General features: G+C 36.5%; 1 protein-coding gene across 11 annotated transcripts in view; it reads left to right on the forward strand.

Moving 5' to 3' along the window:
• The first annotated feature begins 1,876 nt into the window (after window positions 1–1,876).
• LOC131433166 (putative uncharacterized protein DDB_G0277255) overlaps window positions 1,877–26,802 on the forward strand; it is a 320,286-nt gene continuing 295,360 nt past the window's right edge. For 7 of the 11 annotated variants that reach the window (XR_009230033.1, XM_058600033.1, XM_058600034.1 and 4 more), the window contains exons 1-2: window positions 1,877–2,272; window positions 6,659–7,818. The gene's annotated coding sequence lies outside the window, so the exon portion shown is untranslated. Of the gene's footprint in view, window positions 2,273–2,352; window positions 2,676–6,658; window positions 7,819–26,802 lie in introns of all 11 variants that reach the window. The other 4 variants (XM_058600030.1, XM_058600029.1, XM_058600031.1 and 1 more) reach the window with 4 other exon arrangements.

Consider the following 26,802-nt stretch of genomic DNA (forward strand, 5'->3'; position numbering starts at 1 on the left):
ACATATTGCATATCATTAACTATTATAACTACATAGCTAAGTACTTAGTACTAACGATAAACTTCTAAAGAGATAGTGTTCGACAAAACAATTTCCTGATAGTATCACGAGGTAGATGAAAGTCGAATTGACTTGAACAGCGATTGAACACTCGGCACATACTGACAAATGACTCGTTTTGGCCATAGTTGGTTCTGGCGGCAGGAATGCGTAGGAAAGGATGAATTCGAAGACAACGACGACGAATATCAAAATCTAGCAAACGTAACAACTCCGAGCAATCAATTCGTGACTGGAGAAAATCAGCAATTTAAACTGCCTTGAACACATTTCTGCGAACGGACAGTAGATCGAGATCTATGAGCTTGCAGCGATCTTGGTAACTCGGAAGATTTCGGGGATCTCTCCATGGTAGTTGGCGAAGCGCAAAACGAATAAATTAATGTTGAATATTTTCTATGTGTTGAATGTCGTTTTGATAGTAGGGTGACCAAACCACAGCTAGTGTAGAACGGATGAAAGCACAATAAAATGCTTTTAGGCAATATATGTTTTTGAAGTTATTCGTCACACGATAGACGAACCCTAACAGTTTCGAGGCTTTATTGATGGTATAGTCAATGTGCTGTTTGTAATTCATTTTCGAATCCAAGATAACTCCCAAGTCTTTAATACACGATTCTCGTCTAAGAACAGTTTGTAAGATTGTGCAGTCGAATTCAATCATAGAATGTTTGCGAGTGAATGAAATAACAGAACATTTTGAAGCGTCAACGGTCATTCGGTTTACTTTACACCAATTTGTAAAAATGTCCAGTTGTGACGGCAAGAATCTGGCGTCTTCGACGGTTTTGATAAGCTGAAAGAGTTTGAAATCATCAGCATACGATAACTTCATGCATTTTAGCAAAATGTTGAAATCGTTGAGGTAGAGTAGGAATATCAACGGTCCAAGAGGACTGGCTTAAGGAACTCCGGAACTGACCGTAAATGGAGACGTAGTGCAATCTCCTATTTTCACTGACATGTCGCGATCAGTTAAATATGAGCACAGCCAATTAAGAAAAGGTCCATTGAATCCAAGTCTACTCAATTTCGAAATTGTGATCCGGTGATTGATCTTGTCGATGGCAGCAGAGAAATCAGTATATATAGCATCTACTTGCAGTCGCGCTTGCAGGGATTTAATGATAAATGAAGTGTAAGATACGAGATTTGTAGTAGTAGATCGTTTCGGCATAAAACCGTGTTGACTTTCAGATATATAGTTTGAGCAATTATGTGTGAAGAAGTCCAAGACGATTAGTTCAAATAATTTGGATACTGCGCATAACACCGCTATTCCACGATAATTTGATATCTCGGTTTTACTGCCTTTCTTAAAGACGGGAAAAATGTATGATTTTTTCCATATGGCCGAAAAATGTCCTGCTTTCAAAGAGCTATTAAACAGTATCGATAGTGGAATCGAAATACCATTTGAACATCTTTTTAGTAATATAGATGGAATCCCATCAGGACCATAGTCTTAGTTTTCGTCGATTTTTAGAAACCTCCGTATAAGTAAGTAACAGTTTCTTATTGTAATATTAAAGTAAGCTAACAAGAAAAATTCATCAAAAATTTAGTCTATAAACGCTTATTATCCCCGATTCCCCTATTCTATTTCAATCCAACGAATGTTTGTTTGTGTGTTGCGCGTGAACTATTGATGAAAAGGGTAACTCAGTGCAACTACCGACTGGAGTGCGATACTCACCGTTAATGGCAACTTGGTCGTTCAGTTGGCGCATGTGTAATAGCGCCGGCATTTGCCGTTACGCTGGTATCTCTTAGCTCTTATATTTGTGCCGAGGAGAGCGCGGTAGACATCACGCGGCTCGTGTCGAACTAGTCCAGTTTGGAACGTGAGTCGCGACGGTCAGGTTTTCGGGAAAACGTAGTTGTTTTGCGTTTTTTTTGTATCGGGAGAAGATTTTGTTTGGTGTGTATTTGTGCTCGAGTTGTATATATTGTCTCTTCTCGCCAGCTCTCACTTTTGATCTGTGGTTATTCAGGAAGGAAAGCTTTGCCCCCTATTCGTTCGCCCACTGGCGGTGCCGTCATCCGCGCGCGCGAGACATCTTTCTAGCCGGACGGGGTCAAAGGGGGTTATTCCGTATCTTCGTCGCAGCGCGTGTCCGGAGAGCGACGCGAGAAGAGACTTCAAGAAGAATTGTTATTACCGAGGAAGCAGTGCGAACTGTTCCAGTGAGAGAATTTAGTTCCCTGTGTGCGTATACTTTCTGAGAGCTTGTTTTTATGCCTTTCAATTCTTCCCATTTTAATGTATATTTAGCATAATCTTTGTAGTTATTTACGATAATCTTTTGTGTACATACGGAATGGGTTCCCCTTTTGCGATTCTTTTCGACCACCTAGTCCTAGTGTTTGTATATCGTTGTGACAAGATTTCGCTTGGTAGATAAAAACATGTGTTTTCTGATGGGCAGTGGTTAACAGATGTGTCGCATGGAGTGGAGACTGTGGGTGAATGGAACACTCACGCAGGTGTTCTTAGTGTAGAAGTGTATTGAAGGCTATTCACGAAACACGTTATTTTCCTTACTACTCCACAAGGACAATGAGTTAAAATCAAAATTGCAAAGTAACGTGATTTCCTCATTCCTGTTCTGGTAAGTTACTCCAGACGATTTCCGGAGTCTGATTTGATTCGAAACTAGAAACACATACTTTCTCTGCAAGAGCAAGGGATGACAACATTTGCTGCTGGCAATGAAAGTTAACAAAGTGAAAAATTGGTGAATGCGGCGGTGTAGAGACAGGCAAATAGGATCATCCCAATTTTGCTGAAAACTGTAAGATTAAATAAGGATAGGATAGGAATTCAAAACGAATTGTTAGCTTCCGAATGAAATAAATTATTGCTCCACATTTTTCAAGTTGATTATTATTATCATTTTTGGTTAATTTGCCAATATTGACACATTTACAACTCACTTTCGGAGATACATTTGACAAAATATCTTTTAAATTTAAAAAAAGATATGCCACAGTACAGAATGGACTATTAGTTTATTGAAGAGAAGGGAGATTTGAGAAATCCGTTTTTTTTTAACCTGGCACTCAAAATTGTTTTGATGCGTTTCCCAATTTTTTCTCCTTAAGATTAAAGTGTATTAGTCACGATTTATACAAGAAAATTAAGTCACTTAAGTTGTTCGAAAAATCGTGATTTAACTCATTCTATAAGGTGCCCCCGAGATTTTTTCCTTTTGTTTTTAGTATCAATGAATGTATCTTTGCTAAAATCATACCAGAAAATATCATGAGAGATCGCAGTGTAAGAAAATATTCGTATCGAAAAATTGAATCTTTAAATAATATAATTTAGATCAGAACAACGAACGCTTCCCACATTTTCAAATTGAGATGCAAAAATATTTTATTGGAAATTACATTTGCAAATACACACACATAACAGCGAATGATTCGCTATATCAGAGTTTTTACCGAATTTTCAACAGCTGACCGATCGGTAATTCAATTGATTACTGAGTTTTCAGTAATATATATTTCCTTCAAATGTCAAACAACTTCCGAAAAGTTCTGTAAATTTAGTGATATCATTGAACGAATGGTATGGTAATTTTTTGTTTTGATTAGGACGGTCGATTTAAATGGCTATATTTGAAAAATACAACTTTTCTTTGAATAAATTTGTTTCTCGATTGTGATTTTTCAAATGTAGAAAAGTAACTTAATAGAGCGTCACGGTTCACGCGAATATCATATAAATTGTACGATTTGAAAGTTCAATGTAACGAAAATTTAAAAACAAAACTAGCTGCGGATAGAATTTTAAGTTCACAAAGCACGCCCGTTAATTGACTGAGCCACAAAAGCACATATCTACTGCACAGGTAATTGATTTGTCTTTTTTGTGCTCTCTGCAATAATCGAGTGTTTTTTTCAAATTCCAAAAGTTTTTTAGTGATTTAAAATGCTCCATTAATTTTTCAACATTTTTGCGTAAAATTAAATAGCTAAAATTTGTCTTGTATGTGGAAACAATTTGGTTCTCTAACTCATGGGTAGCTATTATTCTCCTCATTTATTTTTTTTATATTCATACATGAAATAACGAATTATCAAGAAAAAAAGAAAACATTACTTCGATGGAATTTCAAACTATTTTTATCATTTATCGGTAATATCGCCGCGGTACATTATTAAAGTGTTATGTTTCACACAATATTTGCTGAAATAGTTTCAATTGAAAGCGGCTCGAAACCCCAGGTTGGTGGTTCAATGCATACAGCGCTGGTCTTATAAGCCAATGTTTGAGCCACGATCTGGAAGGGTTCTTAGTGTCAATAGAAATGTACTACTAGGAATGAAATGTCAGGACTTTACATTGCTCCGAAATTTCCCCACGCTTATTCAAATTGACAAAATCTTTTTATAATTTTAGCTTTGAAATAAATGCCAATTTTTAAATTATGCATCCCCTCAAACGTGGTATTTTGTTTGTTGTTCATCTTCCATTTCACCAGTTTTAAAAAATTGCGATTTTCGGAGAGTTATCAGTCATATTAACAGAATGGTGGGCAATTTCCCTCTTCTTGCAAATAAATTCATACTGTTGCACTAGCTAATAGAGTGCAAATTAATGTCGAAACCTGCAAAAGATTGACTAATTGAAGACATAGACAGAAAAATATGTCTATTTTCGGTATATTTGCCGTATAACCGGTCTATTGCATCTTCATTCCACGAGACAGGACGTCATAAGATAGATGATACAGTTGGAATTTAACCCGCCGATGAAAATTTGGATGCTGGAAATTGTCAGTCATCAGCTATCTCGAGCGAGTTGGCTAAAGCTGGTACCACGAGAGAAAGATCCAGCTTCACAACTGTCAACTAGATAAAGCACTGAATTCGTTCTTGGGCTGCATCCGAACATGCCAGCTACTGTCACAGCTTGCAAACTTGCGCTCAGACAACAGCATTTTTCCAAGCATCATTGCAGGATTCTGGTTAGAACTCTGACTGGACATTGCAAACTCAACCATCACATAGTTACTTTTCACCGTGCTGAGTATTATTTTTGTGATTTGTTCAAGTGCGATTACGTACTTCATAGAGTCTGATATTTAACTGTCTCGCATTGTCCCAACTACGTATCCGAGTTTTTGGTTTTCCATACATGGTTGAATATGGTGAGCTAAAAATGAAGGATATTCTATCATTTTTCACCCAACATGGTAAGGAGCAACAGTCAGAAAAGTTGGTCGTTCTTCTTGGAGTTAATGAATCCCTTCTGTTTCTACCCTAAAAGGTTTTAGCATATTGTTTGCTATCCTTTATGGGGTGCCGAATTTACTTCTATTCATACATATTGCGAATCGTTCTGCGTGCTTCCAGGAAAGCAGAGTGGTGTCGCTTTTGTAAAATCGCTAAATCCTCTCGAGGGTTGGAGATTTATTTAACTGTGCATTTTGGCACCTGCAGATTGTTCAGATTTCTTTCGTGGATGCCGATTTATTATTTTTTTTCGCTTTGTGCTGTTTTCCCACCTCACCCACTTCACATTTCCCTTCCAAGTTCTTTGTATCCTTCCATTCCCATCAGGAAAATGATGAGAAGCCACGGCAAGGCACAAATCTTTAATAACTAAGAGAACGTACCACTTGAGCCAATCAGTTTTGATTCCTGATTCATATGAACAAAATTTATGAAAATCGATTCAACCATCACGGAGAAAAGTGATTATACTTACTTCATATTTCTTGTAGTTTGATTATCGTTTTACTATCTATTATTAGATTATCATACATTGGTTTTAACAGAAGGCACGATTGGAAAACTGATAAAAAAACAATATTTTTCTGGCAACATTACTATACTTCGATTCTCTTTCGAAGTATAGAAAACTTTTGTGTAACTTGGATGTACAAATAAATTATTGATGCAACATTAAACTAAAAGCAAAATAGTATTCGAATACAGCATGTTCTCTGTTTTTGCCGTCTGACCACTAGCTCATCCCCAGCCTTCTGTCACTGTCAGTCAATTGAGCAGCTACACAACACGCATGTGTACGGATCGGTTGGAACAATTTTGTCACTACGTTTTGCTGCTCGTTGTCTTAAAACGGAAGCTGCCTAAAAACGAGCAACTATCGGTATCCCAGCACCGAAACATTCGTCCTTTTTTCATGAGTCGTTTTTGGCAGTGAGGATTTCCTTGGTCAACAACGGAAAAGAAATTATCGTAGCTTTCATGGATCGTTTGCTAGCTCTTCGAGTAGCCTAATTTGACTATAATTAGTCCGATCAGAATGACAGATTCTTTGATGATTTAAATTTACGCGAGCTAACTTCTGAAATCATCGGAAAAAAATCGGAAATGGTGCGAGAATTATATTTCCCGGTATTCCACTCGTTTCACAGATCGATTGTGTAACAATTTTCCACCCGAGGGAAATGAGGGAAAAATTTCTATTTCATGCCAAAAACACGATAACCTTCACACCATCCACCTCGAACGACAATCTTTATCATTGGCCACTGCCCAGATCGAAAAAAACAGAATAGAGGTGGGTGGCATTCCGACTCGAAAATAATTGACACATTTTTACTTTTCTTTACAGGCTTTCATCGCGTGACCTTCTGTGGCGTACCACGGAAAATGAAATTTATCTATCCAAGAGAAAATTGATCAGCTGACATTCGAAAATGAGCCAGCGAAATATGCCGGAGTGAGTGAGACCTATCGTCGCCAACTCGTGGGAAAACAGTGAACACTATTAAACTAATTATAAAACCATTAGCGCCTACAATATTGCACAGCTTTTTGGCGTGCCCCATTCAGTGGATAGTGTAGATCGGAACAGTGAAATAAACGCAACTCATCGTGAAACCATTACATCTGGAAGTGATTAAAATTTCTTTTCTCACTTCCGAAAGACGGCGCCGCGCGACTCATTATCGTACACAATCCTAAAATTCATCATATTAAAAAAAAACCACAAGTTTTTTATTAATTTTCTCACGATATCAGAATTAGTTGTTTTCGGCGAGCAAAAGTTGTTTGGAAAATTTTACTCAATATCTTGAGCCAACATTTTACGCTGACTTCAAAATTGAAATAACGAAAATATAACTACAAACTTTCGAGTGGGTTACAAAAAAGTGTCAATCTTGCTTAGAAAGCAAACGATGAAAAATAGATGAATATCTTTGAAACTATCACTCGCATGAAAGTGTGAAAAATCTAGGAAACGAGAAAATCGGTGAAATAATTTAATAAGAAAGATCAAATTTATTGTGTCAGCGACTAATCTCTGATTTCTCGGGTGTTAGCGGCGTTAGCGAAGCGGGCAAAGTGCTGATGGTGCGACGGTAGACGGAGATTATTTGTGCGCAAGTGTCGTGTGGCGCAGCGAGAGTGTGTTTACCACCATGCAGCTTTAATAGCTCGGTCGTGTTGTGCCGGTGCTTTTACCTTTTGCGGTCCTATCGGTGCGGTGTAGCAAATTTAGTGCCAGAAGAACGGTGTAAGAGAGAGAGAGAGAGAGAGAGAGAGAGAGAGAGAAAAGTAAAACCGATTACCATGTGTCTGTGACGATTTTCCAAACTACTAAAACCTTTGCTATTGCCAGCAGCATGCAGCACCAGCAGCAGTAGGCGAGAAAACACGTGGGTGCGGTACATTTTTTGAAACGTACTGAACGGAGTGTGGATCCGGATTTTGGATCACACGTCGGATTTTAGCAGTGCTGGCGTTTCGAGCGAAAAGGCAACTCTAAAAGTAAGTGAAAACCACTATTTTATTTGATAGTTCAACAACGTTCGAACAGTTTTACTTTAGCAGCTAAACGCAAGGGAACATTCATCTTTTTATCACATCACCAATTGTTTCATGCTATGAACTGTTGCTCTCATATTTGAGATAACAGGTAGCATCGATGTTTTGATTATATCAAAATGAATTGTTTAACAGCAATCAAACCATAGCCCCACAATGAAATTCCAAGAAAACTTGAGTAATTTAATCATTTGAACAACATGACAAGCATGCGACTGAACTAAATGTTTCTCTTTCTGTTCACAAACTTTATCACAAGAATAAATCGACACGATTTGACCTGAAACATTATTCACCATACAACGATAAAATGAACAGCGCACAGCTTTACGGTGAGCTCAGCACGATGTTGGTCTCTTTGAAAAGTTCTTTGTGCTGCAGACCAATAATTCCTCCTCTCAACGCGGTGTGTGGTTTAATCCGATGAATCGACCGTGTGCTATGTACGAGATGAAATGATGCAGATTGTGGAAGCCCGTCCGCAAAGGATCCAATACCTGTTCTGTGGTTAGGCGGGCGAAGTTTGAGTGAAACTCGTTTACTATTTGTCGATCACTTCGATTTACCTGGTGGTAAATAAAGCAAATCTCGGTACGTTGCGCCAAATGCTGACTGTGGAAATTGGGGTATTATTTCAATTACTGGGTGTGGATATGTTTTCCATTCCTGAAAAAGCCAAACCAAAATAAACGGTCCTGGTCAAAAATCGATTATTTTTATGTGAACCACAAGTGGAACCAATTTTTCTTGCATTTCATAAGTGGTCATTCATAAATCACGTACACTCACTGGAATTTAGCAAAAGTTAAATAGTTGTCTGCGAGGGAGGTAGGATTAGTTTTAAGTTAACGTGGGCAAAATTTTTGAAAGGCGATCAACTCCAAGTAGAATCAATACAGCTTGAAAAACTATTTATTTTGTATATGACTATGAAAAGTCCTGGCTTTCAGTTACCACTGTTTACCACAAACCTTCGGTTAGTACGACAAGAATTTGGCAAAATATAAGTTTATTCCATTTTAAAAATCAACCCTTTATTTATATGCGAATAGAAAATATTGCATAAAACAGGACGTCGATCGTACACGGAACTACCCGCGATCCCATTTCAACCAGAACATTAGTTGATTTTCTGAATTCGAATGGGTAACTAATGGTACAACTAATCGATTGTTGTTTTAAACTAAACTGCCATTTTTGTTTTTCGATTAGCAGAAACGATGGTTGAAACAACTAATTTAACTGTTTGAAAAAAAAAATGCTGTCAATTAGTGAGGACCATACCTTTCAATTTCTACAAATATTTTAGTTGAAATAACTGGTGTTGTTATTGAAACAAAATTCTGTTAGTTGAAAACTAAATCGGTTTTATTTGTTTTAGACATTGCAAATAGTTGAATCAACTCGAACAATGTTATTGATCTGCGAAAATAATCAAAATATACTTACTGATACACGTCATGATCTATTTGAAATAAACTCGGTATGTTGAGATTGATGTAATAAATATCGTTATTAAAATATAAACAGTATTTTATATTGACATGTAATATCATTAGGGCTGGGAAAACCACCGATCACTGCTGATTTCAAGTGATCTTAACCAAGGAACAAATTATCATTACGAAATCAGAACTGATCTGATCTCTAAGTGATTTTTAATTTGTGTGATCATGATCATGTAAAGTCGAGATCAGTAAAGATCTAAATTCTAAAAAAATACTTCTGAATCGATCGGAAATGATTGATGTAGAAAAACGTTTTTAATCAGCAAAAGTGCCCGGAGGGGCGAGAAAATTAGCGAAATTATTAAATTTACCTAAAATGAGTATTGAAAGATGATACCTTCAAACGGTTGAACTAAAGTTATGCACTGATAATTTTAGTCAATTTATATGAGCGTGGGTGCATCAACCACTGGGAATTAGAATTTTGCGACGGCAATTCAAACGCGCCATTCAATCGCAGCGCGTTTTGTGTGTTTGAAACCCTTCGCTCCTGTTACTTTTTAAATTGTATTCATGTCAAAAATCGTTTTATTGCTAATGCCTGAACATTCGTTGGTATCAAACAGCTGGAAGTAAAACAGTCTGCTGGGAGTAAAACAATGATCGAATTTGAAGCATAAAATTTTTGTGCATACCTGAAAGCAAGGATGGCTTTTATCGTATCAAAGAACGCTCACTGGCAACTTTTCACACGATTGAATCAGTGCCATAAAACAGAGACGAATATCATCGCAACAACAAAAACCCGGCATGGCTCATTTAACATAGAATCGACACCAGTGCGAGAGCGAATTTCTCTCGATGACATTTCTGAGAATCAAAGGTTAGCACGCTGCTGTGGGGATCCTCTCTGAAGCAACAAACGGTCGCTTATTTTCGTTTCGCGATCCGATTCTATACAGGCAGTTGATAATTGCGATAGAATCATTTTACTATTGTCGCTTATTCTAACTATGTGCATATAACTTTGTATAAGTTGTGTCTATGAAAATGTCTGTGAATGCTCCACACAAGGGTTTTGAAATATTTCAACCTAGTATGAGAATCATCAAGTTGACTCATCGATTCGATTTTCTGCGAGAATTGTCAACTTTCGTTCTCTCTTGGGAAACTCCACACAGCAACGATCATTATCAGACTGTAATTTTTTTTAAGGTCGTGAAATACTCAGAGTATGAAGTGGAGCGAAGAAATGTAGCAAAATTCTCTCACGGTTCATGCATTGAGAGACTCGAGTTCTTGTAGCATCTTCTACCGGATTGAAAAGGTTGCATACAATATAGATAGCAATATAGCAGCTTCTGTCAAGTTTTCGGCAATCACCAACACTGCCTGAAAGATTACGAGATGATCGAGATTCATTAACATTTTCTAATTTGTCGCCAAATCTTTTTCATCTTACACAAGGTTAACTTTATCACAACACCGCTGTTAGATAAACACTTGTTATCACTAATTTCTCAAATTGAATGAACACAATTTCACCAAACGCTTTAACCATCGATGTTTTGACATTTTGAAGCGACGCAAATAGATTTCAACTAAAAAAGTTGCTGATTTTGCATTGCGATTATTGTTTTGCTTTCAACTGTCTCCGGCATTTGACAGCATTCAAAACAACATATTTTTCAACTACTTGAATATATGCAAATCAAAAACCATATTGGTTGAATCAAAGAGAAATTAGTTAAATCAACTGTCGCAAAAATCAAAAACTGCGATATCGCAATTTTATGATCGAAGGGTTCTCCGTGCATACGGAATTCTTGAATTTCATCCGGATCCGACTTCCGGTTCCGGAGTTATAGGGTAAAGTGTGTTCAATATTGTACACCGTCACTTAAACCGACGAAACAAAATACGTGAAAAATTTCCTAAACTGATATCAAAACTACACAAATCGATAGTCATTATCAGTAGGCAACTAAACAAACCGATTCCCGGTATCCAGTTCCGGAAGTACCGGAAATAGTGGTCATATATATCAAAATGGATCTCACTCACTTTTCTCAGCGATGGTTTGACCGATTTCCACAAACTTAGATTCAAATGAAAAGTCTTCCGGTCCCATACTGAATTCCTTAATTTCATCCGGATCCGACTTCTGGTTCCGCAGTTATACGGTAAAGTGTGTTCAATATTGTACACCGTCACTTAAAATATTTTCGGATGCAACAAACATTTAAATCGTAATTTAGAGTGCGTACTAGTAGAGTTTGTGTGTCATGTTAGTTGGTGGCCGTAAGAAACGACTTTGATTATACCGCTTCTCGGGTTCCGGTGCCGGAAGTGCATATAATAGTGAACCCACTTCGTTTTCTTAAGGATGATTTACGCAATCAAAGCACTGTTTTATTCTGTATTTTATACACAAACAATCTCTAGGTTTCTTTCAAAAATCGAAGCGAAAAATTTTGAATAGAATACCACAATATTATATGTACATGAGAAAGGCATCATTACACCACTAGGTGGATTAAAACAGGTTTTTGATAATGTTAGAGCCTTCGGGCTCCCTATAGTAATAAATTACTTCCTTCGATTTTATAGACAAAAAACTTAAAACGCTTTTTTCTCGAATGTAGGTTTTGAAAGTCCGTGTCCATCGTATTTCCAAAATTACTGCACCCATTTTTTTTCAAATTTTGCACACACTTTCTACGTGTAAAATACCAAACCCCAATGTTTTCCTTTTTGTTGTTTGTTACTTTGGGATGGTTTTACAGCTACTAAAGGGCAGATTTTTACTGACTTTAAACAATGGTGGTTTCATTTCAACTCAAAAAATTAAAAAAAAACAAACAGAATGATATAAAAACATCTATCTATACTGCTTCGATTTATTGACCGCTACTTTTTCGATTTATGGACGCCAATCATGATTTTTAAGAAGCATTCTACAAAATACTTCTACACCGACTTATTTCTCAATATGTTTTTTTTTTCATCATTTAGATGACACTACATTTATAAGCATCGTTTAAGATGTAAAATCACAAGATTTTTTCGAACTGTGTATAAAAAGTAGTGCATTCATTGCTCACTTGATAAGTGAAAACTTGGTGACTTGCTCGCAAAGCAAAAATTCATTTGGAATTTTTAACTAGTTGCTATGACTATACCGGTAAATTATAAGATCCACTAAAAAAAAACAGTTCAGTTCAGTTTTTCAGTTTTTGTTTTCATGGCAATAAATGATGTTCTAATTATTGTGTAATAAATATTTCAGATTGTTGTGCAATACGATCGGAGCAATGGTTACTTATACAATTCGAAATATGGACTAACTGCTAATATAATGACGCGAAATATTGGAAAAAGCATTTGGAAATAATTCCTATATTGTCAGTAATCGGTCTGAATGAAGAATTCAGATAAATTGTTCAGATCATGAAATATTCATGTCGGGTAAACACTTTTAGCTGACATTAATTTCACGTTTCGTGAATTCATGGACACTTCTTGGATACGAAAGGTTTTGATCACAAACACTTTCGCTTGAGAAGCTGCTTGAGAGCCATTATTCCATTCAAAGACAATTGACGGACAGCTCCCACAAGTGGAAAATAGCCGAGAAAGAAAAATCAACCCAGCTTAAGAGCTCTTATAAGCTACCACCACCACCATCATCATCATCATCATCATCATCTTTGTCACGCTCGTAATGACTCGCAAGTAAACGTTGATTGTGGTACTCATCAGCTGTTCGCCTTCAGTGGCCGGTTATTTGAGTAGAAATCATCATAACTATACAGACAGAAGATGCTGCACGATGAGATGAGATGGATCAGTGTTTGAGTAGTTTGAGTAGATGGAAATCTGTTGCATGACACACTGGTCTATTTTGCGACATAACCGAGACCAAACGCACCGCCGTTAGCTCCGCCAGCGCCAGTCATGGCAATTAAAAACCCCACTCACTCCACACTCACTGCTCCTACGCTTGCCTGCTAAACTGGCCTTCTTTGGTATTCTATCCACATATGCCAAACGCCAAGCGTGAAGTCTCTCGTGTTTTTAACGGTCTACTGTAGATAAAGAGTAGAAAATATTGTCCCCTTGCGATTTAGCGTAGCTACCGAATGGTAAGTGAAATCGTGATCAGTGGAATTAGATGTTTGTCCGCTGTCGTACTGCTGACTAATTATTTCACGAGGTTGAGGATACATATTTTTATAAATGTATATGATTGGTAATATAACTCAAGTATAGAAACATAAAGAATATATCAGCATTTCTTCATAAACTAAACGGAAGTCTTGTGTTGAATAATGCTATCACTTTATAAACCAAATAAAACAGCCAATGGTGAAAAATATCCAATTTACAATTCAGTACTTTTTCTACCACAGCGTAGTCGATGTTCTGAGATAATAAAAATATAAAATTCTAGTTTGAAATTGATAAATATTATAGAAAAACAACTTTTCAGATACTTCAATTAATCCACCTCTTAAGAATTACTCCATGAGAAATGCATTCGAAACTAAATAACGTGCTGATAAGAACAGTAAACTTTTTGTGGAAGTAAACTAAGAGGTTTTTTACGACCGTTAGTAAGAACGATCGTAAAAAGAAACTTTCGCAATTCTTTTTAAAACTGCAGTCCGCATTATCACCATTTCAACGAATTCGGACAATAAATCATGCTGAGCTAACTCTAATTCATATTGTATTTTACAAGGCGGTGGATCGCTAAAATCATTTGCACTGAAATCATCTTCTCAAATTCGCAACTATCATGATTGACTTGATGTCGATCGATAAAAACATCGTGAAACTCTATTGCATAAGAGAAATCATTGCGAAATTAAATAAAAGCAATTTGAAAAAGCCCATTTTTCGAGTCGAAAGCCTTTCGAGTACATAACTTGCCCGCTCGTATGGTTTCTTGCGGGACATCATGGCATGAAAAATCAATTTCTGATTTCTGAAAGCAAAATAACAACACCAAAATACAATTTCCCACCATCGACTTAATTGCCAACACTTTGCTTTTTCTCCTTCTGCATCTTTCGGTTTCATCGCGCAGTCACCATATGAAAGCAAGAGTTTTTTTTTGATCGACGTCAATCTATGCTGTTTCTGCACCAACCACCATTACCAGATAATGGAATGTAGATGTAAACAGTAAATTGGTTTTTAACCATCTTTAGAGACATTCGTGGAATTTAATTGAGCATGCGAATCAGTTCATGATAAACGACTTGTCCGTTTGTTTATTAAATTGATTTACAATTTGGATATAACATTTTATTTAAAAAGTCAGTCTCATTTCAATTCAAAAAATTTGAAACTCCTAGAGTCAATGCTTTTCAAGTAGAATGATTTTCGGCATAACACCAGATCTTGACGTTTCATGAATTTCTACGACTGCAAAAAAAAAAGAATCATGATCTGCTGTTTCGGAAATTTCACGTAAGGTGATTTAAAAAAAAACTGAGAACCTTTGAACCGAACCCGAGAACCAAGCGGCACAACTCAACCATGCCTGAATAAGCTCCAGTTATGCATAGGGACTTTTTTCGACGAGGGAAATCGTTTATCACTACCGCTTTGTTAAATTTGATCATCACACATTTAGTTTAATCAATTTAAAACAAACTCAAATACAATTAACAACATCAGAAACATGCTCGAAACTATTTCTTCGGATAGTGATTTTTTTATATTGAGTCGCCATTTTACACAATTCAAAATTAAAGCTTGATATTTAACGATTTCTATTCAGCGGTTGACATAAGGTATTAATCTTTAATCGAACTACGATAAATCAAAATAATAATACGCAAAACTTAAAATAAATGCACAAAACAACATTTAAACGCGACACGAATTTCAAACTCGCTTGAAAGGGGATCCATGTCAACCTTAACACGATTAAGTGACGTATACAAGAAGCCTAGCTGCATTATCGTTCTACAACCTTTAAATCTCTGCCTAAAGCAACCCGTATGAATGAACGCTTATGCTGCACGGTAATGTATATTAATCGAGATTGATCTAAAACGATTTTCTTTAATGAAGCAATGTTATGGGTTCAAAGAAAGCATGCCTGGTTGGGAAACAGTACCGGAACTGTTTAATCAAACTGTTGTTTTCTGGAAGCAGCTTCATTGATAGAGCTTCTATCTATACTCTAGCTCTGTTTCTCGTTTGGAGTTAGTGAAAGTAAAAAAACCTGTTTCAATCCACCTAGTAGTGAAATTATAACATTACCATTGCAGTTGATAAGAGAAATAGATGCAGTTCGAAGCAATTTCCATTACGGAATTTTTAGAGTCATTATTTCCGATACTTCCGTATAGTAATTGTTTTAACGCTCATCACACAGTAATTCCTTAAATGTATGTCGGACCCGGATACAGTTCAATAGTAGTTCATGAGACCATAAGACTATTTTTGGTTTAAAATGATAAATATTTTTCAGATTTTGGGAACACATCACGCTATAATTCCGAAACCGGAATTTGTATTCCAATAAAATGTAAATGAGAGCAAGCATTCGAATCTAACTTTATGAAAATCGGTTTAGCTAGCTCTAAGAAAAGCTGTTTGCACATTAGTAAGTTAATTCACTTGACCATCAACTACCAAAACCTTCAAATTGGAACAGATTTGAGCCCCGATTAAACGATTTTAACGTGTCTTGCATCGTCAATCAAAATGACGACTTAATTTTTTTTAATGCTCATCACCCTGTAATTCCAGAATTGAAATCGGATTTATTTATTTACTAATATACATAATCAACAGACAAAATATGGTCCTAATGATTATTTCTAAGTATATTTAAAAAACTAGTTTTAATTCGACTGCGCGGGACATGGAAATCGAAACCCGTCGAAACAGCATTGAAAGAACGTTGCAATCCAATGATGGCGCCATTGATTCCATAATTAGTGCGGCGTAAAGGCATTCTGAGGAGGTTGTTGTTGCGAAGAGCTCGTGCGCGAACATTTATGTTTATTTGACAAAGAAGTGCTGAACAATCGACATTGTTCAACAAAACGTCGGCGATTAGCAATGCACGGGACAGATCACGTCGCACCTTCAGTGTATCGAGTCCGATAAGCAGTCCGCGGCTTTCATAACTCGGCAACTGATGAGGATTATTCCATGGTAACTGGCGAAGAGCGAAACGAACAAATCTGCGCTGAATTGATTCGATTCTGATATTCCCATTATGGTAAAGCGGGTTCCATACCGCCGAACAATATTCGAGCGTTGAACGTACAAGCGAGCAGTAGAGAGACTTCAAACAGTAGATATCTGTGAAGTGCTTAGCAGTTCTCATTACAAATCCCAGGCAACGTGAAGCTTTTGCAACAATGTACGAGATATGTTGCTTGTAGTTCAGTTGTTCGTCAAGAAAAACCCCAAGATCCTTGGCACATGTGACTCTATCTATCGTAGATCCTCGGAGACAATAGTCGAAACGTATAGGTGTTCTTTTCCGTGTGAACGTGATGATCGAGCATTTACTGATATTTAATGTCATTCGATTAATCTCGCACCACTCCGAAAAAATTTCTAGTTGACTCTGGAGGGAAATGGCATCCTCAGTTGTCTTAATAATTTTGAATAACTTAAGGTCGTCGGCAAATGATAATCGTGGGACACTCAGTAAAAAGTTCACGTCATTGAAGTACAGGAGGAAAATCAGTGGTCCGAGATGACTGCCTTGTGGAATGCCAGAAAAAGCAAAAAAATCATTAGATAGATTATCACCGATCTAAACCGCCAACCGTCGATTGCAGAGGTACGATTCAGTCCACTGAAGAATACAGGAACCGAAACCCAGTCGGTCCAGTTTGGCGATAGTAATAGCGTGATTTATTTTGTCAAAAGCAGCGTAGAGGTTCGTATATAAAACATCTGTTTGAAAACCGTTTGACATAGCATCTGTTATAAACGTCGTAAAGCTTAATAGATTAGTAGCAGTTGAGCGTTTCGGCATGAATCCGTGCTGAGTTTCTACGATATACTGCTTGCAGTGATTGAAAATGGGTTCCAGAACAACCAGTTCGAACAGCTTAGGAATTGCACTAAGTAAGGTAATGCCGCGATAGTTGTCGATATTCTTCCTGTCTCCTTTTTTGTGCACTGGGAACATATAAGAAGATTTCCAAACAACATGAAATACTCCAGTCGTGAGTGACTGTTGAAACAGTTGACATAAGGGTGTTGCAATACCGCTGGAACATTTCGTCAAGACGACAGCGGGGATGCCATCGGGTCCAGGAGAATATGAAGACTTCATTTTAACGATAGCCTTTTGGACAGAGCTAATATCAACATTGATGAAATTCAACGATTGACTCAAAACAGGAACGTTCCGTGCTGCCTGGGAGATTTGATCCGTTGATAAAAAATCTCTAGAAAAAACCCCAGAGAATTTCTTCATAAACATGTCGCAGATTTCTTGCAAGCTAGAAGTCGGTTGATCGTTGTAGTACATAGACGAAGGAAGATCTGGCTCTTTCCTTTGCTCATTAACGTGCTTCCAGAACGACTTAAAGTTAGATTTTAATTTCCTCTGCACACTTCGCAAATAGTTGGCATAACATCGTTTGGCTGTTTTTTTATAAACTTTATTTATTCCCAAATAGTTTTGCCTGAGCAAAAAACCACCTTTCTTGGAATATTTCCTTAGAGCTGTTCTTTTCAGACTTTTTAATTTTCGTAACTCAGCGGATTGCCACGGTGCTTGTCTGGAAAGCTGGCTGATTTGCTTTGGCACATATTGGTCAATTGCATAAATCAGAACGTTGGAAAAGGTTTGCGCTGCAAAATTTATATCATCATTGTCAAGAATTTCAGTCCAGTCCACGTTTGAAAGAAATGCAACAATACTGTTGTAGTCGGCTCTTTTAAAATTGTATCTGACGGTTTGAGAAACTTTACAGTTATCCAGCGTTTGATTTGATTCTAGTACAATGTGCAGGGGAGGATGATATCTAACGGATTTCACTATAGGAATTGCTGCTTCGGAAATTCTGGGTGCAAAATCGGATTTACTTGAAAAGCAAAGATCGAGAATTCTGTTATGCTCATTTTCGACGTGATTCACTTGACGCAATAGGTTAAGACTGTAACCGTCAAGCAGATGGACGATACCAGTGTGAAAAGAAGAATTCAATGGGTCAGCGAACATAAAGCCGTTGGAAGCAGGGTACCATTTCAGGCCGGGGAAGTTGAAATCACCAACGCCCAAATGTCAATGGCAATTTATGGGATCGTTAGGCCTTTCGTTTGAATCTAAGTTTGCAAACATCGGGTCAACTATCATTGAGAAATAATATATATATATATATATATATATATATATATATATATATATATATATATATATATATATATATATATATATATATATATATATATATATATATATATATATATATATATATATATATATATATATATATATATATATATTTATAAAAAATAGGTATAGAATTCGCTCGAACTTTTGAAAATTTTTCCGAGGCCCGGAGGGCCGACGAACTGAGCAAATGTCCGTGTGCATGTGTGTGTCTGTATGTGTGGTGTCAAGTAAGAGGTCGAGATCTCAGAGATGACTGGACTGGACTTATATATGTATAAATTATGTATATATAATATATAAATTTATATGTATAAATTTATTAATATACGTACGCATGTGAGCAAATATTTGTATTTCTTAATACATATAAATATTGGTGAAGTAAAAGTGATCATTTATATGTATAAATATATACACATATACGCCAACAAGTGAGTGTGTAAGCATACATACATACATATATAAGGTTCATAAATGGAGGTTTGGGTGTATTCAGTTTTCGATTCGGAAGGCATCCAACAATTTAACTCGTACTACGATTTCTCAAAGATGTCTACACTGATATTTAAACATCTTGAAACAAATGTAAACTACTCAGGTGAATTTGTCTGACTTCGGCTACACCGATTTTCGAATACCAGCTCCAGTATCGAATCGTTTCTCGAATCTCAATCGTTTTCTCAAAAAAGCCAAATCGAATTTCAGAAACAAAAATTCAAATTAAAATAAACTTATAATTCCACACAAAATTAATTAATTCTATCCAATGCTGACTTAAGATTCTGGAATTACAGGAGGATGATTTTTTAAAATTCAAACCGATATAGAAGATGATAATCCAGAAAAGCTTGAAAGTTGTACTCAAAACTATTGCAATTTATTCGTCATATGACCATACGATTCGGTTTGGGTTATGCTGGTTCCTGAATACCGGCTCTGGAAGTACCTTAAATTACCGTAAATTCTAAAGTGGAACTTACTTCGACATATCATGGAATGTTTAATCGATTGTCCCACTTTTAGATAGAGTGATTAAAATGTCAAATTGCAGCTTAAAACGACGGTCATTGAAATAATGTCATGAAAACCGAAGAATATTCATGCGAAAAACACATGCGGATTGATAAAAAAAGGTATCATCTCACTGCTAGGTGGATTAAGCACGTTTTTCATTACTATTTTTGGTACTTCCGGAACCGATATAGCGCGAGTAAGTTTTCGAAACCATCAACTAACGAAGCTTCCAAACTAAGAATAAATACTGTTCAGTTGCAAATAATTAGATTCTTTTCAGATCGTTATGTTCAAAACTATCTTTCATGGAACTGTAAGACTCTCATTTGAACATTAGATTGTGAAATGGGTTCCGCTATCTTTGATAAAATTGAGTATATGTTTTTACCATTTTCACTCAAATCAAATCAAATGACACTCGATCAAGGCTCGATTGTAAAGTCGATGTTATTCCCATTTCGGAGATTTTTGATCTCTACTTTCGGTAAATATGGAATCAGAAACCATGGGCGCAATAACGAGTGTGTTTTTACTTGATCATCAATTTGTAAAATCTATAAGTTTGATTATTTTTTCGTTCATGTCGCGATCGTAACGATTTGCAATCCAAAACCGAGTGAAATTCGGTTTCTGTCTATAGTACCATTTGGATCTAAGCGGAATATCCATTTTTGTGGAATCGATAAGTTCCATTCCGATTTATAAACCTCAAAATTAAAATTGTTATGATACCAGTTTTGATGATTTTGTACCCCTTTTAACAACGTCACATTCATCACCTTGTAATTCTGGAACCAAACATCAGATCCGAGTAAAATTGAATAATATTCGATGGGATCATACAAACTTAAAACCGATTCTCGAGCCCGGAATAATAAACTGCCGAATTATATCGGCAACACAAAATTTTACTGACTATTCAGTAATTAACATGTTCTTTTTCGAAAATCGTTAAAGTAATATGCTGATATCTCAGTAAAGCGCATTCTTTTACTGAAGTTTGGCAAAATATTATACTGAACGCGTCAGTAAACAACAAATAGGTATACCGAGATCAGCAGAACCGTTTGCCGAGATTCCGAACAGCGACTTAGCTTTTACTGAAATTCGGTGAGGCACTTGTCATATAATGTCTCCTTTCGATTTTTCCAAGCATCATGTCGCCATTGCTCGTGGAACTGGAAAACATATAAATTGGATGAAGGAAAAAGATATTATCTTTAGCTGTGATATTTTTTGTTGTTTGCGCTTTGTTTGTTTGCTGAATTGAAATAACCATGAATAAAGCACCCCTTTCACCAAGCTTAGCTTTTGTAATATTTATTTCATACAATAATAAATAAAAATCCTTCTTTTTTTCGATTACTGATGCCTCGGCAATTCATGATCCCATCATGATAACTTTTGTCGAGCTGACAGCAAAATTTTTACTGACAAGTTCGGCAATAATTGACAGTTAACAAATTTTGGATTGCGAGATTCTCAGGAATTATACATTTTGCCGAGACGATTACCGAGCACTTGGCTGTGCAAATCTCGACATTTTTTTGCCGAGATTCAGCAAGAAAATTTAAGTGTGTAGGGCCTCCGATTCAGACATGAGTATGCGTAAAATGGTTCAGCCATTTCTAAATCATCGATATAAGCTCTATTCCATTGTCTTTTGAAAAATACGTCCGGAACCGGCCTGAGCTAGTCAAAAAAATGTATTTGGCTACACGGGTAAAAATCTATTGCCGGTTTCATTTTTCAATCATGAAATCATGAACCATGTCTTCTCATGAAATTTCATGAACAAAATGATTGATATCAAAAAAAAATTTCATAAAATATGTGTTAAAGTTCATGATATCAATCGTTTTGATGATTCATGATTTCATGATTTTGAATCATGGTTCCGGGAATAGATTTTTATCCGTGTACCAACTAAAAAGTTTTGCAAACCAGAAGGATTCAATTATCAGTATTAAGAAATTCGCTTCATTTTACATTGTCACTTACAAAAGCACACTCTTGAAATAATTGCTCTTAACGCTTAGCACTCTGTAACTCCGTAACCTGATATCGGATCCAGATACAATTTAATAGCAGGCTATGGGACTATAATACCATTTTTGGTGTAGGATGATGAAAATCAGCTCTACAATTTCCAAAAAATGCCCATTTTTCCTATTTTTGACACACATTACTCTGTAATTCCAAAACCGGAAGTCGTCCTCTAATGAAATGCGATAGCAAGCTATGGGATCATAGGACCTTTCATTTAAACATAAGTTTGTGAGAATCGGTCCAGTCAACTCTGAGAAAAGTGATTCTGTTTGCACATATCACCTTGTGATTCCGGAATCTGCAGTCGGATCCAGATCAAATTCAATGGTAAACTATGGATCCACAAGACCTTTCATACGAATCTGAATATGTGAAAATCGGTTCTTCTCTCTCCAAAAAAAATGAGTGCATAGTTTTAACGCATACATATATCCATTTAACGATCTTGTCTAACTGAGTCAAACGGCATATGACCTTCGGCCCTCCAGTTGGTTTGCATAGTGGTTGCATAGTTCGTTTGTTGTGCCCAAAATCAGGAATTCACCTGTAGACAATATAGTTGAATAATTCACGAATTCACATGCAAAAGTTCAGATCCACTATAAAGGGTTGTGTAGAAAACCGTCACTTATACCGTTATATCTCCGAAATCGGAAGTGACAGTCAATTAATCTTCGACCTTTATTCACATCTCAAGAGTAGCTTCTAACCGAACATAATTTTGTTGAAAACTATCTTCGAGAAAATTGTTCGGAAAAAAGTATCTTTGAAAGTTGCAGACACCCATTTTCCGATCTTGTCGAATGGTATATAACTCTTGGGGTCTTCGGAGTCGCGATCAAAAGGTTTTTTCAGCAATTCTATTATCTTTCTATAAGGAAAGGTAAAGGCTTTTATTCCGATGTATGTTTCCATCATCATCTCAAATTGTCATGGTCATTGTTTTTTTTTCATAAATACGTTCATTTCATAGGCAATATGCATAAGTGATTGGACATGCGTCTGGACATCACACGAATGAAATCCTTATCCCCTTTAGTCACCTGAACCATGCCTTTGTCGATATTTTAGGAATAATTGAGTGCATCTACCGACCCAGATCATCTTTATCCCAAGAAGCTTGTCAGCTGGCAAGTGTTCTTTGGCGAGATGCGCTATAGAATTTGTTGAAAGAAATCGGTCTCTCATAAATATCACCCTCAGTAGCACCACTTTTGGCTAAAATATCGGCTCTTTAATTGCCTGGAATGGAGCAACGAGCCGGGACCCAAGCTATTGTGATTTAATAATTATTATTCAATATGACGCTCAGGCACTGTTTTATTTTGTCCAAGAAAAACGGTTTATTTTTGCCAGTTGCTTTTGAGCGAGTAGGTTCAATTGCACTCAGACTATCTGTTTAGAGAAAATAATGGTTTGGAGATAATGTGACGATTATACTCAAACTATAATGAACTGCTGCTAATTCTGCTATATAAACAGATGCAGGTTCTTGAAGCATGAATGAAGCCGAAACATTTTTGTTGAGATATACCAAACCCAGTAGTCTCTTCAATTCGTGATCCGTCCGTGTAAAATATTTTCTCAAAGTCAATATGCCTGAACTTACATGTACATTTTTTTGGAATTTCCATCGAGCGTAGGCGTTCTGGGATTCCACACACTTCGCGCTGCATGGATGTGTGGAAGAATAAAGTTGAGTCAGGGACATTTAGGAGCGTGTCACGGATAGGAATATATCTTGAAGGGTCGATTTCCTGTAATATATGGTTAAAATATACTGTCATGAATCTTGTTTGAGATTGAAGTTCAACTAGCCTTTCGAAGCTATTAATGACCAGGGGATTCAGTACTTCACATCTTATTAGCAGTCGCGATAAAAGATCATGGTCATTATGTTATCAAAAATTTTGTTCACTTCTATGTACTTTCCTTATAAACAAATGTATCACCACATATTGGGACAATATTTGGATAGGATCATGGGAAAGTTTGAGGTAGAAACTTGTGAGCTTCCTCACCATTTAACGGTCTTATTTTTAAAGTTCTTCCCGTGCTCTCAATATTTCTGAGAATCATTCACACTGTGTAAGCTAAAGCGCATGTGTTGGAATTGGATAAATTTACTATTAAAACCCGACGTTATGAAACAGTATGTGATCAACTTGAATCTAATTTACCACGTACATCAGGAAAATACATGACAGATTGTTAATTCTTAGCACAGAGATTCTCTGTTAAATACAAAATCTATGCTCTTAAATCCATCCCTTGTCTTGTGCTGTATGTATCATTCTAACTTTACTACGTAGTGTTTTCCGTAACAAAGTTTTCGAGTGCATTAATGTGTTCGCGGGAATATCCCTACCAATGAAATAACAACAACACAAAGAGAATTATTTATCCTTGAACTATTGTCACCATTGTCATTCATTTCAGTTTTGAATATTTATTTTCTTTCTTGAAAATGCGATCTGATTAAGAAACCATCAGCTTAAATTGAAAGGTTACGAATTGAAAAATATTATCATTCATCTTTTTCAAAATTAAAATGAATCCATTACCCTATTATTCAATATTTCATTCTCTTCTCGCATTTGAATGGTGGTGCTCTTATGGTATAATAGTTTGCACTGCTAGGCCGGAAAGTTACGCATTCTCTTTGTTGCTCATGGGAAGCCGAGCATTTGGCCATTGAAGTCACTCGAACTAAACCAGGCTGTACTCACCAACCGCTACCCAACCAGATACGAGATGCATACAAACGTGATTTTCATCTCATGACGGTCGTATAGTTGAAATGGATTTTCAGCGTATGCATTTACCATTCTGTGCTGTGGAAATTAGGTGGTGCCTTTGGATTATCCATTGCTTTGACTATACGTACTTTTTACGTTGTTATTCTGGCTTGAAGTAGTGATTGTCTCATTTTCCACGCGAATTTCTCTAGTGTCGCCATCCACATCCCCTGTGCCGCCATCACCATCACGTATCACTTCATGCGTCTTTTGTGTGTCTACGCGTTGCAGCACTCAGACGAATACAGTTGAACTGGTACTTTGGATGAATGGATCATTTGCATGGCGCGCATTTTGAATGTAATGAGAAAAATGCAATTTGCGTTCTAAGTAGTACAATAATGCGTTGGTTTGACGCAGAATATGACATGACCGTGCTCAAGCATCGGCGCCCCTATCTCAAATGAGTATTATTGTGTACTTCAATATATTTCTTATTATGCTAATAAAGTATAGTAGTAACAAACGATGTTTGGTGGTATAGTATCACAGTGTCACATTATCGATCGTCGAAATTAACCAAAAAAACAAATTTAAAAAGTCAGAAATTTTCAGTTTACGATCACTCGTAAGTAACTTTCTGTGCTATGCGGGGTGCTGACAATCGAACAAAGGTAGATTGCTCGAAAGACACTGATCACGCTTCAAATTTTTGTTTTTGAATAATTTGTTTCTTAATTTCGTTGAGTGGCAAAAAGGTGGTTGATAGAATAGTACCATAATCAGTTTGCTTTTTCATATAACTTCCGTTACACATTCTCTTGAAAGTTGACCCATTAAAACCGTGTCTCGGGCGATACACAGAAAAAAGATTGCAATTGAGAATGAGAAGGTACGTTTTTCCATTGATTTTAAGCTGAAATCTATATTGAAATAAAAACAATGTTTTATTTTACGTTTCAACTTATGTAATAACCAGAATGCCAGACAATGTGGTATTCATTTTCTTTGTGTGCACAGAAAGAAAAGATGAAACTTACACGACATGTAAACCAATCGTACTATTAAACAGACATCAGTTGACACGAAAATCTGATTTAAAACCATGATTGATGTAAAATTACATTGAAATGCATTTACTTTTTCATCGAACAAGGCGGTATATTTACAAATCGCTTAGTTTTGTATTGTAACATTCCATTCAATTACCTGCTTCAAATATGTGCATGAAAATAAATGTAAATTCACAAAATATTTTTATCTGTGTGGTATTTTCCAATTTTTATTCTACTGTGTACCATTCATTGTATAGTTTTATAACAACAATTGATAGTAATTTTTGTATAACAAATTACAGTTACCCTGAAGATGCAGAAATAAATTTTGAGTTTGTTTTTCGTTTTATCTATCAATTATTTTTTCCCGAAAAAATGTTCGGAGTAGATCTTACGCTTCAGGTTGGCCCAGAAGTTCTCGATGTGCCGCAGCTGGGTGACGTTGGGCGGGATCGCCGACTTGGATACCACATAGATATTCAGTCGCTCCCGGATGTAGCCAATTTTCCTTGGATTTTCCTCTTCAGCTTCCATTGGAGCTTCTTGTCACTCAGGATCGTCGGAACCGGACTTTTTTTCGATGCTCGAAGATGTTGTAGATGTCGGAACGGGCGTATTCGGCGTCTACAAAATGCCACACAGCGTCCGTTTACGACGCGGTGGGGTGCCGTTCTTGGAACGCGCACACTTTTGAATGGAGTTACTCCAGTGTTTTTGCAATCACGGTTAGAGTTCGACTGATGGAACTATCGAATTTTGACTACTGACTCATGGGTTACTATGATTGATGCTGCATGGGTAGTTTTGTCAGTGTATGTATGTATGTAACATTTTCTTGTGCTCACTTCTCTGGGAGATGGCTGAACCGATTTTCATGAACTTAGATTTTAATGAAAGGTCTTGTATTTTATTCGAATCCGACCTCCGGTTCCGGAATTACAGGGTGATATGTGCCAAAAAAAATTAAAATAAGTGCACTAATTTTTCTCAGACACGGCTGAACCGATTCTCACAAACTTAGGTTCAAATGAAAGGTACAATCGTCCCATACAAAGTTCCTGTATTTTATTTGGATCCGATTTCCGGTTCCGTAATTACAGGATGATTAGTGTAAAAATTTTTATTTCAAATTACTTCCTCAATTTTCTCAAAGATGGCGTAATCGATTTCAACAGACTTTACTTTTAAATGAAAGGTCTCATGGTCCTATACAAAACTTCCAAATTTCATTT

The sequence above is a fragment of the Malaya genurostris genome, chromosome 2 (genome assembly GCF_030247185.1).
Source record: "Malaya genurostris strain Urasoe2022 chromosome 2, Malgen_1.1, whole genome shotgun sequence".
NCBI classification, from domain to species: Eukaryota; Metazoa; Arthropoda; class Insecta; order Diptera; family Culicidae; genus Malaya; species Malaya genurostris.